This window comes from Sapajus apella, unplaced genomic scaffold, assembly GCF_009761245.1.
Source record: "Sapajus apella isolate SASKATOON/1434 unplaced genomic scaffold, GSC_monkey_1.0 scaffold23, whole genome shotgun sequence".
NCBI classification, from domain to species: domain Eukaryota; kingdom Metazoa; phylum Chordata; class Mammalia; order Primates; family Cebidae; genus Sapajus; species Sapajus apella.
In genome coordinates this window covers 28,543,860-28,557,365 of record NW_022436963.1, presented here as the reverse complement: position 1 = coordinate 28,557,365, position 13,506 = coordinate 28,543,860, and the positions used below count along the sequence as shown (strand labels likewise).

General features: G+C 34.2%; 1 protein-coding gene across 2 annotated transcripts in view; it reads right to left on the bottom strand.

Moving 5' to 3' along the window:
• The window catches only part of CNTN4 (contactin 4), a 969,481-nt gene that overhangs the window by 752,718 nt on the left and 203,257 nt on the right, over positions 1 to 13,506 (bottom strand). The window lies entirely within an intron of this gene.

The following is a 13,506-nucleotide window of genomic DNA, read 5'->3' as shown; positions in this document are numbered from 1 at the left end:
GCCAAACCAATTTGAAAAAATCACATTTGATGTTTTCCAAAGACGCAATCTTACCAGATTATTACATACAAAGGCAATGGTCTCAAGCCACCTACATTACAATGGAGACATAAATTACAATGGAGCTTTTTCTTTTTTTATATATATATAAGAAGGATAAAGTTAATAATCACGTAAATCTAAACTTTAAAAGAAAATGTAATGTAAGTAAAATTATCTACGTACATATTGGCTCTAACTTCCCATTACAATGTAATGGAACTTTTTCCATTGTAATTTATGTCTCCATTGTAATGTAGGTGGCTTGGAGAAAGCTCCTTCTGTTTATCTGCTTCTGTTGAGTAAACTTATTGGGAATATGTTGTATTTTCTGACACATTATTGATGGGTCAGCTCACACAATGTGATAAAGCCAACTATTTGCCTTTATTATTTTCCTAATTACCAAGGCCAACAGTGTTTCATCTAAATTATGCTGTGAACTCAAGCAAAAAGATGTTAAATGTCTTCCTCTTAAGTGATATAACACCCCTTTCCTCCCTTTGGTCTATCTTTAATCATAATCAATGTCCAGCATCATGTAAAATTTTTTAAAGTACTAATAGAATCTGGCTCTAAATATGTTTCATTGAATGTAAATGGTATAGATTAATAATCCAACTAATATTTTCCACTGTGATATTTATAATGTGTAATTAATTTAATTCTTAAATATAGAAATATGCTTTATAACAGAAAAATGAGCATTATAACTAAGATACATAATTATTACATAAGGCATTTAATAACAAATTTAATTTTATATGAAGGATAAAGTTAATAAGCAAATAAATCTGAAGTTTAAAAGAAAATATAATGTAAGAAAAATTATCTACTTAGATATTGGCTTCTAACTTCCCATTACAATGTAATAAACAAGTAATGTCACCAAATGACCCTTAATACTACTATTTTGAATAGCCCATCAAAAGACTAACAATTTCACTTGCACCTTGCCTACTTACATATGTAATCTAGATTTACAGGAAATCTAAATAACATTCAACCCAAGATGCCATAATCTAATTCCTATTGAAAATGAAAAAAACAAAGTTGATAATCTATTGTGATACAAAATATGTCATTTACCATTTACACAGTATTCCAAGGATACTATCAGCTCTGAATACCTGGTGCAAATAGTTTCCCTCTTTTATTACAACACTGGTAGTCTGACTCTAGAGTTACCTTGAGCTAAGGATTCAGGTAGAGAAAGCTCAAAGTGCAGATAGAGGGAAAGTCGCTGTGCTCCTACCCAGATTTGCTTGCTTTATTACACTTCTCTGAGGATCACTACACTTCTCTGAGGGTCACAGCTAGGCAGAATCAGAGGTGCCTCTGGGACAAACTTGGTGCTGTCCTCGGTGGTAGTGCTGAAAGAGGACTAGTACCACTGAACAGCTCAGTTGTCCAAATTGTCAGATATGAGACCTGCTATGGTAGTGATTCAATCCAAAGTCACGAGAAAAAGAGGTAACAGACAGTTGTAGTCAAATGAGCATTAATTAATATCCACCATCTACTAAATAAGTAAAATGCACTATATCCATACAACGTAATATTTTTCTGCAATAAAAAGAATTGATAATATGCTATAAAGTGGTGAACCTTGAAAACCAGTAGACTAAGTAAAAGAAGTTGGTCATAAAGGACCACATATTGTCTGCTTCCATTTACATTAAATGTTCAGACAGAAAGTGGATTAGTGTTTGCCTGGGGGTGGGTAAGGGAGTGAACAGGGGAAAATAGTGGAAGGAATTTTTGGGGGGCAGGGTAATAAAAACATTTTAAAATTGATGACGATGATGAATTGGTATAATAATTATTCACTCTGAATACACTAAACTGTACACTTTAAAAAAAGTAAACTGTATGGTACATGAATTTTATCTCAATGAAGTTGTATTATTTTAAAACAAGTGCATGGACTCATGCCCATGGCTCTATACCTCAGGAAATCTGGAATGACTGAAAAGTTATGTAACTTTTCTAAGCACCAACACCTTATCTGAAAACAGATGGTAACAGTATCTATGCTTCATAGTGTTGAAGACCATATCACCATACATATGTAAAGTGCTTAGGATAATGTCTCACACAATAAATATAAGCTAATATAGGTAAACAAAGCAGGTTCTTCCAGGGTGGCTCCATCATTATACATAATATATTGAATCAAAAAAGGGCACCTCATAGGTTTCAAATTTTTATTCACATATTTATTCACAAATATTAATGAAGCACATACATGTGCTTGGCATTGCTAGGTACAAATAAAACATAAGATGGACTAATAAACTTATGGATGAGACTTCCAAACATATCATCAGATGTTCTTCCTATGGAACAAAGTGACCAGTATCACCTTAGCATCTAAAGTGGGCAGAAATGTTTAGTTCTTTGTATTTCATGCATTTCCAGTGATAAAATAGATGGAGATGGAGGAATCCTAGGTAGAGGTAGAAGTTAATTATTAACCTCTGGCTCACAGATTTTCAGGCAGAAGCATTAATTTGAGAAAATATGATTGCATTCCAAAATAAAGTATTTCAATGTCATTAGTTAATATATACCAATTAGCTCACATTAAGATTATCCCACAACATATGTTTGTTTCAAATTACATAACCGACTTAGAGCCAAACAATTCTACGGTTTTTGTTTGTTTGTTGAGATGGAGTCTCGCTCTGTCAGCCAGCTGAATTGTAGTGGTGAAAACTCGGCTCACTGCAACCTCTGCCTCCTATGTTCAAATGATTTTCCTGCCTCAGCCTCCCAAGTAGCTGAGATTACATGTGCACACCACCATGCCTGGCTAATTTTCCTATTTTTAGTAGAAAAACATTTTCCCCATGTTGACCAGGCTGGTCTCAAGCTCCTGACCTCAAATGATCTGCCTGCCTTGGCCTCCCAAAGTGCTGGGATTACAGGTGTGAGTTTCTGCACCCAACCCAATTCTGTTTTACAAAGTGAAAGTTAATGGTGCCTTCCTTCACCCTGCCTACTCCATAAAATTTCTGTCACAAAAAATATAAATAGGTATAAGATTAGTCTCAATTTAGATGGAATTGTACACACACACACACACACACACACACCCCGGTATGATTAATAACTAGTGGCTCCAATTGTATCCCTCTCATCAATTTCAGACTATATGCTTGATGTTATTGGTGATTTCTCGCAAGTAAATTGCTAAACTGTAGAAATGTTTAAATTCAGTTATTACCATATTTCATGGAGTTTATTTATTTGTTTTAAAGACAGGTGAGGTCAGTCTGAATCCCTTATGGGGGCTTCTCTTTCCAAAATGGATTCAGCCTGAAGTCTGATGAGCGCCCTACTAGAGTAGGTATCTGAGTCAGTTAAACTCAGACTTCACACTGCGGTTTAAATGACTCTGTATTATTCCCCCTCGTTTTGCTGTGATTATGATTTCTGTTCAAGGCTGATAATCAAATTTCTTACAAATCAAAAGGGATAAAACATAAGGTGAAGTTGTTAAAATCCAGCTATCAACAAAAAAGGTCAGGGCCTCTGGCATGAAAAAGAAAAAGAATTCTGTGGTCTGGGAACATATTTATTCTTGATATAGAGCTGAACCATTTATAGCTACAATTTTTTTTTTAGCTAGTAGTAAAGCATATTACAAGCTTTCTTAATTCAATTTCTTCTGGCATTTATTGTGTTTAATAAAATACCGAAATATCAAACAGATTTATAAAAATGTATTCATAGTTTAATAAATGGTTAAGATAGATTATTCATGAACAAATATAATGCAGACCATAATGACATAAATTGATATGGATTTTTGTTTTCCTCCCCATCACAGAAGTAATTAGTATTTGCGAACAAAGTTTTTTCTTCTACAGTAATGAATACTAACAGTGCACCTGGAAAGTGTTTGAGATTTCATCATTACTATTGTACAGTTATGGTTCAGTATCAGAACATTTGGTGGATTGAGATATTTCAGTTTGCAATGGATTCAAAGAAGGGTCAAGGACATAGCAAGGAAGCCTTAGTGCAAATCTGGATTTAAAGAGTAATAACAGCAATATTTTGAAAAGGATCATTTACTAAGCTATCACTTCCTGCAGGTAAATCAGCTCTCTATTTAGAAGTCACCAAATGTACAAGCCTTCATGCTATTTTCTGGGTTTCTCTGACTAAAGATTTTATTGAAAATAAAGAAGGATCAGCCAGGCGCAGTGGCTCATGCCCATAATCCCAGCACTTTGGGAGGCTGAGGTCAGGAGATCAAGACCATGCTGGCCAACATTGTGAAACCCTGTCTCAACTAAAAATAATAATTAAAAAAATAGCTGGGTGTGGTGGCACATGCATGTAGTCCCAGCTACTCTGGAGGCTGACCCAAGGGAATCACTTGAACCCAGGGGGCAGAGGTTGCAGTGAGCCAAGATTGTACCACTCCACTCAAGCCCTCAAGCCGGGTGACAGAATGAGACTCCATCTCAAAAAAAAAAAAAAAAAGAAAAAAGAAAAGAAGGATCACTGACTAAATAAATTCATCCCTTTTGTGGGGGCTAAAAGGAAAGAACACCTACTCATAAATCAGATTGTTAATTTAACTATTTGTGCTTTTGGGCTAAAAACAAACATTCACCTATGGCTATAATTTTCAATGTCTGGTTTTGAGGAAGAAATATTGCTTAATATAAAATAGGCAAAGCTTTCTCAACAATTCTCCCCTCTGTTTTGATAACTTTACACATACAAATCTACCCTGAACTTTCAGGACCTTATGCAATGTATTCACTAAATTTCCAGTTGAAATCATTAAAAATCGTTTTTTAGAAGTTAACACATGTGAGATTATAGAAAATGAGCTAAATCCTGAGAGAAGTTATTCAATCCACTCTAACATTCTTGTTCAAAATTTCTAAATGATATAAAATAAGTCTGCTCTTGTTTGTAGGACGTATAAATAATCTATCTTAAGTAAGCATACCACTGTTCAGTAATTTAGTCAGTTTTGAAAATCACTTTGTTATCTTTATCTGAAGAGTATGACTTAGAACATAGCTGTTATGGGACTTAACCTTCTCTGATTTATTTCAAGTAGTCATTAGTGGGATGGTAAATAAAATATGACTCTGATAAACAATTTGATGTAATAAGATAAATTCATATTTTAATGTGGTAAATGCTATATTTAAATTTGAGTAATAGTTATAAACACATTTATGATTATGTTTTAGACAAATAATTTTACTGTGCCTGGGAGATTACTATTAAAACTTTCATGTAATTTATTTTGATGAGTATATAACACAGATTTTAAAACTACATAAGTGATTTAATAATGTATAGCAAATATTTAGATATTAATTTCATGAAATATTCTGTTGTCCATACATGTTAACTTTCTACATCTACTATAATTTACCTTGTTTTTATGATAATTATAAATGTTAACCCTAAAATCAACATACTTAAAATAATAAATAAAAAAGAAATTAAACTTCAGATTATGGCATAAAATAAAATTACAGGGAAAAGTCTTCAATAATGTGAGCTTGGAAGGCATACAGTGTGATATAATGGACTTTTAAGATTCAGAAGGAGGATGGGGGTGTGGGGAAAAATTACATATAGGTACAATGTATACTACTTGGGTGACAAGTCCATTACAGTCTCAAAATTCACAACTATGTAATTCATCCATGTAACCAAAAAACACTTGTATCCCAAAAACTATTGAAATAAAAAATAATAATACGAGTTTGTTTTCATTAACATACAGTAAAATAAGAAATTCATTTAATGAAAACATTACCCAATGTTGCAAGTCTTCACAAATAATCCAAATTTTATGATGTATTTTGTTAATCTTCTCAAGTCTTTAAGTTTATGAACAACAATGCTGGAACAATTCTCTTTTCATTAATTTGTTCCATAGCTGTATAAAAATTTCCTGTTCATTTTCAATTTCATTTGACATTAGCACAGTTACTTATCTATGTACAAGTCAGAATTATGCTTAATCTCAAACATTAAAAAACAATACTGAGGTCAGAAGCTAAAAACCACCTCTGATCACTGAAATCTAACAAAAATAGAAGTGACTTTGAAGAAATGGCTAACAGAAGGTTACCAAAATTTTATGAGCAAGACACTTTAATCATTTAAATACAAATTCTCATATACCAAATGTTTTACACATTACAAAGCTTTGTAATGTATACATTACAATTAATGCATATATAAATTAATTTAGTCCTCACAAAAACTATCATGGTCATACATGTAATAGGTTAATTTTAAAATAATATTCATTCCATGTGTAATCTACACATATATGCCATGTAATTTCTTTGCTGTCATTCGTCTTCAGGAATAACATACATTAAGTAAACTATAGAATATATGTTGCATACACAATATTTTTTTGGTGGAAATGTAGCTATATGATTTTTCCTCCACATATGTGGCATCAGATTTTTAATATGAGTGTACCAAAGATGGAAATTCATTCTCTATTAATTTGTATAGGAGAAAAAGAGATAACTATGGAGACACTAAGAAAGAGGCAAGAGTTGGGGGAGAGAGGAACAAAATTTTCAAATTCCATTTGTTTCAGGGGAATTTTGAAATATACAGACTGCAATTGGGAAACTACTTTCTGAAAATTCAAGGTTTAATTAGATAATTAAGTAGAGCAAAAGATGAGGTATTGTCTGTTTAAAAATTAATGTACTAATCCTGACTACTACTACAGGAACAAAGCCAGGCGTGAAAATAAGCCTGTTAAATTTCAAGGAAAAGGTGAAGGCTAGATTTTAATTTGACTGACAAGATGACAAGAACCTTAGGGGAGGAAGTTAAAATTATACACTTGTAACTATTTTTAAACATTAAATGGGATATATGTTTAAAGGTGATTTATTACTAATTACCTTCTTAATTAAGTACATTCATTTATCAACCTAATTGTTCATTCAACCCACATCTACCTAGTGTTCACTTTGTGCCAAGCACTCTTCTAGTTGCTAAGTATTCCTAAGTTAACAAAGCAGATGACTGGGCACACTGGCTCACACCTGTAATCCCAACGCTTCAGGAGGCCAAGGCAGGCGGGTTGTTTGAGCTCAGGAGTTTGATATTAGCCTGCGCAATATAGTGAAACCCTGTGTCTAGCCAAACATACAAAAATTAGCCAGATGTGGTAGCATGTGCCTGTGGTCCCAGCTACTCAAGAGGCTGAGGTGGGAGGACTGCTTGAGCTTAAGGAGGTGGAGGCTGCAGCGAGCTGTGATGGTACCACTGCACTCTAGCCTGGATGACAGAGTGAGACCCTGTCTCAGAAACACACACACACACAACAGAAACCAAAACACCAAAACAGTCAAAAATCTCCAGTCGAATGAAGCTCAAATTGATGTGTAGGTAGATGGCAAATAAACATAACAAGTAAGAAAAATATACAGTCTAAAATGCTTGAGGACTAAATGGGCTGGGTGAAATCAGACAGATGATGCATGGGATTTGCTATTTTATACAGGCAGGTCAGTGTAGGCAGTATCGAGGAGATGGAATCTGATTTATCTTATCTCACTGATTTCAACAGCAACAACATAATCTCTTAACACAGTCTTAAATCTATTCTGTAATTTTTAATGTGATTGTTAAAGCATCAAAATGTTTAACATCATTTGGAAATATTCAACAGTATGATATATACAGATGATTTGATTTTCTTCTGATGAAAATTTTAAAATAAAACTAAAACCAAATCTGTCCTGCCTTCCTTTTAGATGTAAATTATAACTCATACTGTGAATTCTCATAGTTGCAAATAATGTAAGTTACTTGATTGAAAGACATTATGGTTGACATTTAAAGCACGCATACCGAATTTATATTATATAATAAATTCACATTTTGACAACAGGCTTCTCTTAGGTAGTCAAAATCCCCCAGTTCGCTCAAAATGAAAATAATGCCTATGATCAAAGGCCTGAAGAAAGACTTTTTGAAATTGTTCCCCTACCCAAATTTCTTCAATGTCACCCAGTTCTTTTCAGAAGAAAATAGAAATAACATGGTTTAAAATAACTCCATAGAACTTTTAGAGTACTACATTGAAGATCTTTCAAGAACATCTGAAAGGTGAGTTGTCCGTTACAATCCAATTTACTACCTCATTGGAATTACAGCTTTTTTTTTTTTCAGGGCAAAGGGTGATAATAGAAATCAAACAAACACCTGTTGCATATACTACATGTCACCTGCAGTGTCTGTGGACCATATTCTTCTTCTGCCCTTTTGTTCTATACAATATCAAAGTTAGTGTTACTCTTTGTATTTGCCTAAACTTTGTCAAGGTGGGTTGGTAACATTTGTTATCTATGCTCCCTGAGACAAATCATTGTTCCCAGGCATAACCATTTAAGCTTGGTCTCCTCCTGTTAGTACTCAAATATTTATCACTTGTAAATTATGGTATATTACAGTGATATCTGCATTTTTTTCTAACAAAGTTCAATGTTCTTTAGTAAATTCCACAGAAAGAATTAGAGACAGCTTATCCTTTTGTTGTTGTTGTTGTTGTTGTTGTTGTTTTTTTAGAAAAAAAAAAAAAAAAAAAAAAAACAGGTCACATTCCATCACCCAGGCTGGAGTGCAGTGGCACAATGTCAGCTCACTGCAACCTCTGCCTGTCAGGCTCAAGCAATCCTTCCACCTCAGCCTGTCGAGTATCTGGGATTACAGGTGCCTGCCACCATGCCTGGCTAAGTTTTGTATGTTTTTGTAGAGACTGGGTTTCACCATGTTGTCCACGGTGGTCTCAAACTCCAGAGCTCAAGTGATCCACCTGCTTTGGCCTCCCAAAGTGCTGGGATTAGAGGCATGAGCCACTGTACCCGCCCCAGAGACAGCCCATTCTTAACATGCTCTTGAATGAGGTTTTCAGTAAAAAAAAGTCACAAATCTTCTGCCCTTCTTTTGCAATGTAGCTTGGCAACTCCTCACATCAAGAGGCGTTGTCTATTTCTCTGGTCCCTAAATCTAGGCTGGCCTTGTGACTTGCATTGGGAATAACACATGTTGGAGGCAACACTACACAAGAGATAAAACTGGGCCCAGAGACCTTGCTTCTGCTCTTTGCTCTTTACAGTTTGGCCTGCCTCGCCACCATGAGAACAAGCTAGGCAAAGCTGGCTGTCTAATGAGATGTATGCTTCAAATGCTTCCACTAACTGAAGCAAGTCAACCGCCAGAAACAGAGCTGACCAGCAGTGCATTCAAGACCAGGAGAAGCACCAGCAGAGCCCAGCCCAAACTGCTGACCTTCAGAATTGTATGCTAAATTAGTGACCATTGTTTTAGGCCACTGAATTTTGGGGTTTGTGACACAGCAAGAGATAACTGACACAAACCCAGTACCAAGGGCACTGCTTACACTTTTAAAAAGTTTCAACTTTTATCTTTTATTTTAGTGAATATTTAGGTAAACTGAATTACTGGCTTAAAATTAATATTTTATCAGTATGCTAAAATGGAAATATTTAGATAAATTGCTACTTGAAAGAGAGATACTCATAAGAAAGATATAAAGTAACAACAATGCCACTGTTAGTAATAATAATACCCAACACATATATCTTGCTTATTATGTGACAAGAAATCTATTGACTCATTTAGTATTGCAACAACCTTATAAAATAGGTGCTGCATTATTCCCATTGTATAGATATGGACACCAAGACACAGAGAAATTAAGTAACTTGCCTAAAGTCATTAGCTAGTAAGTGGTAAAGTCAGGATTTGAACACAGGCAATAAATACTATGCCATTCTACCTCTCAGTAATACTAGGCATGATAAGAAAAATATTGCTTTTACTTATAATAATAGTTACCATTTTATATTAAGTGATTACTATGTGTCTGGCACTGTGCTAACTTTATCTCATTTACTCTTCACAACCACATTTTAAGATAGTATTATGAATATTCCCATTTTTCATTGAATAGCAAAAGCACAGGGAGATAAAGTAATTACTGCTTCTTGTACAAAAATATATTTGAAAATATACAATTTATGCATACTTCTTTTAAAATTAGGTATGTGCAATCAACAGTCATCAAGAAAATTCTTGTTAAACCACAGTGCCTAACACTACACACTCCAAGAATCAGTAATATCAAAAGAATAATACACGTTAGTGGGAATGTGGGCACAAATGAAACTTCCATGCACTGTTGGCAACAGTGTAAATGTGACAATCACTCTGAAGAAGAGCTTGGCAATTTCTAATGAATATGTGCATATATTTACCATATCATTCAGCAGTTTTACTCCTATAGAAATGAGTGCATATGACTACAAAAGACTTGCAGCAGACATTCATAACTGTTTTATTTATAGTAGACCCAAACTGGGAACATCCAAAATGTCCATCAACAAAAGAATGGAAGGTATTGTGATATATTCGTATGTAGAATACTATCTGGAATGGAAAAAGATCGTACTACTGATAGATGAAATAATATGTATGAATTTTAAAAAGTTATGTTGATCAAAAGAAGGCAAAGAAGAGTATATATTATATGCTTCTATTTATAAGAGATTCTAGACCAAGTTAAAATACTTTAAAGGATAATAAGTCAGAAAAGTGGTAACGTGGGGTAAACTGGAGACTACTACCTAAAAGGGACATAAAAGAACTTTTGAAAATGATGAAGATATGCTATATCTTTATCCGAGCTGTGGTTAATCGTTGTCAAAAAATGAATACATTGTACATTTCAGATATGAGAATTTTATTGCATACAAATAATCCTGCAAAATTCAATAAAACAAAGCAAAACAAAATTGATATATTCAACTTATTCAAGTTAGCAAATATCAATGGGGCCCCTAATATGTGTTTGGTACTGTGCTTCAATAAATCCTAAGTGACAATTGTTCACTAAGAGAATAGAACAAAAGCCAATGCCCTTGTGAAGTTCATTCTGTTGTGCAAGAGACAAGCTTATAAATATAAAACTATTAGAGAAGAATCCAGAAGAAAAATAATCTGTTGCCAAAATGTGTGGGACAGATAAGTGCTGTAGAAGTGACAATACAAGTACCACTTTTTAAAAATGGAGGAATCCATGAGACATTTCAACAGTTAATGACGTGATGGCTTAATATTTTACTGTCTGTCAAGGCTGCATTGAAATATTATAGTTCAAAATGAAGCAACACAAATAAGCCACTTTAAACCCAGAAGAATTTTAGAACCCCCCCAAATACTTTATCATAAAGACTTCAGTGAATTAATCCTTTAATAATTTTATATTAGCATTATCCTATGGTGAAATATAGAATAAACAGCAGGGAAAAAAGCAAGCCTCAATTCAACAATCATAATATCATAATTAAAAACTCATTTTGAGTTCTTTTAACACACTTTATTTTCTTCAAATATCTAAAAGGGGAGTGGATAGGAACAAGTTGTAACTAGGGTGACCCTACTAGTCTAATTGCATGTCAAAATGTATTTGTCATTTCAAAATGATGCTGCAAACTTGGAGATAAATTATGGAATAATGAGAATTCTCCTATGTCACTGGAATTCTCCATAAGATTCATTTGAACAAGAATGTATTGCAGGCCTAGGGTCTGTATGTAGCACTGGGGATGATAACCACTTATATATACTCCCTGATGTCAAGAAAATTCTAATGCAGTTAGGCAGGCTGAAAGAATAAAAAAAATGGACATAAATCCAAGCAAAGAAACAACAATAAGAAAAATATCAACGCATCTGCAGTGATGGGGTCTAGATTCTTAACGACAAAGGATGCAGTTATGCAAAAGTACAGCTACAGTATAAGTCAGGATGAAAGCGACTAAGACCTTATCAATATATATAGTTCTATCTTTTTAAAAATGCATGTGACTATGAGATGATGATTTAATTTATAACGTAAGGCTTTTATATAAGTCTTTTCTTTTTTTTTTTTTTTTTTTTTTTTTTTTTGAGACGGAGTCTTGCTCTGACCCCCAGGCTGGAGTGCCATGGCACAATCTCAGCTCACTGCAACCTCTTCCTCCCAGGTTCAAGCGATCCTCCTGCCTCAGCCTCCCGAGTAGGTGGGATTACAGGTGCCCACCACCACGCCTGGCTAATTTTTGTATTTTTAGTAAAGACAGTGTTTCACCATGTTGGACAGGCTGGTCTCAAACTCCTGACCTGAAGTGATCACCCGCCTTGGCCTCCCAAAGTGTTGGGATTACAGGAGTGAGCCACCACGCCCAGCTCATATGTCATTTTTTAAAATTCCATAGTGTCGATTTTTCTTTGAAAAACCTGATTATTTCAGAAACAATAAACTGTACAAAGCTCAGACCTGAAGTTTGTGTTAAAAGGGAAATGAGTTTTTTCCTCTACTCAGATTTAAGTCAAAAAAAATTTAATGGTTATATCTAGTTAGCATCCAAAAATTCAGCAGACAATGATCTCACACTCTTCTCAAACTCTTCAATGGTTTCCTGTGCCTTTGCATTGATACACAAATCTTTAAGATGCTTTAAGACCCTGTGTAGCCTGGCTCATCTGGAGTTCTTTTATCATCTCTCTGATTTGACAGCTATGATTTTATTCAAACTGAACTTTTTCATTCTCTTGAATGTATCCCTCATTTTTTCATTTATTTATGTCTCATATATTATCTTTCTCTCTTTTTATCCAGACTTTCTTGCACTACCATCATCGTTAATGATTTTCCCCTGTAACTGCCACCATGGAACTCACTTGATAAACAAGTGGTGCATATATAAATGTAAAGATGCAAATGTTCCAATGTCAGTTTCATAAAACACAATCAGTCCAGGGGTATTCAAGTCATAACATATCAAGACAAGCCTGACCAGTTTCTCATCATTCCTCTGGTTATTTCCAGGATCCACCTGGCTTCCCTCTTCCTGCATTACAGACCAGAAGTTCTCTTTACAATGTAAGCCAGGAAAATTCTAGTGCTTGTCTCTTTTGTTGCCCTTGTTTCTGGGATCATTGCTCTGTGGTGCTTATTATTGTTACTATCTAAAAACTGTTGTTTCATTTTTCCTACATTTTTGTTGTTATTTTGGGCAGAAAGGTAAATCCAGTCCCTGTTACTCCATCGTGTCAGTTGTAGAAAAGTTTCAAAATCTAAGAAAATGACTGGCTCAGAAAAGATAGATCCCAAGATAGGAGTTTTAATCTAAAAAACACTAAATACTAATAATGAAAATTCTATAACCCTGAAAACTATGCCTTGAAATTTCCAAGATATAGTATGAATTTTTCAATCATCAAACATCTAGAAAGAACTACTTTATAGTGAAATACTTTTAGTGTTATTCAGCCACTATGGTAATAACTTATACATCAATGACTATTCTTAGAAAGGCAGTAATTGGAAAAAAAAAATGAAAGAGATCAAAACCAGGTATAGTTGCAAGAAGC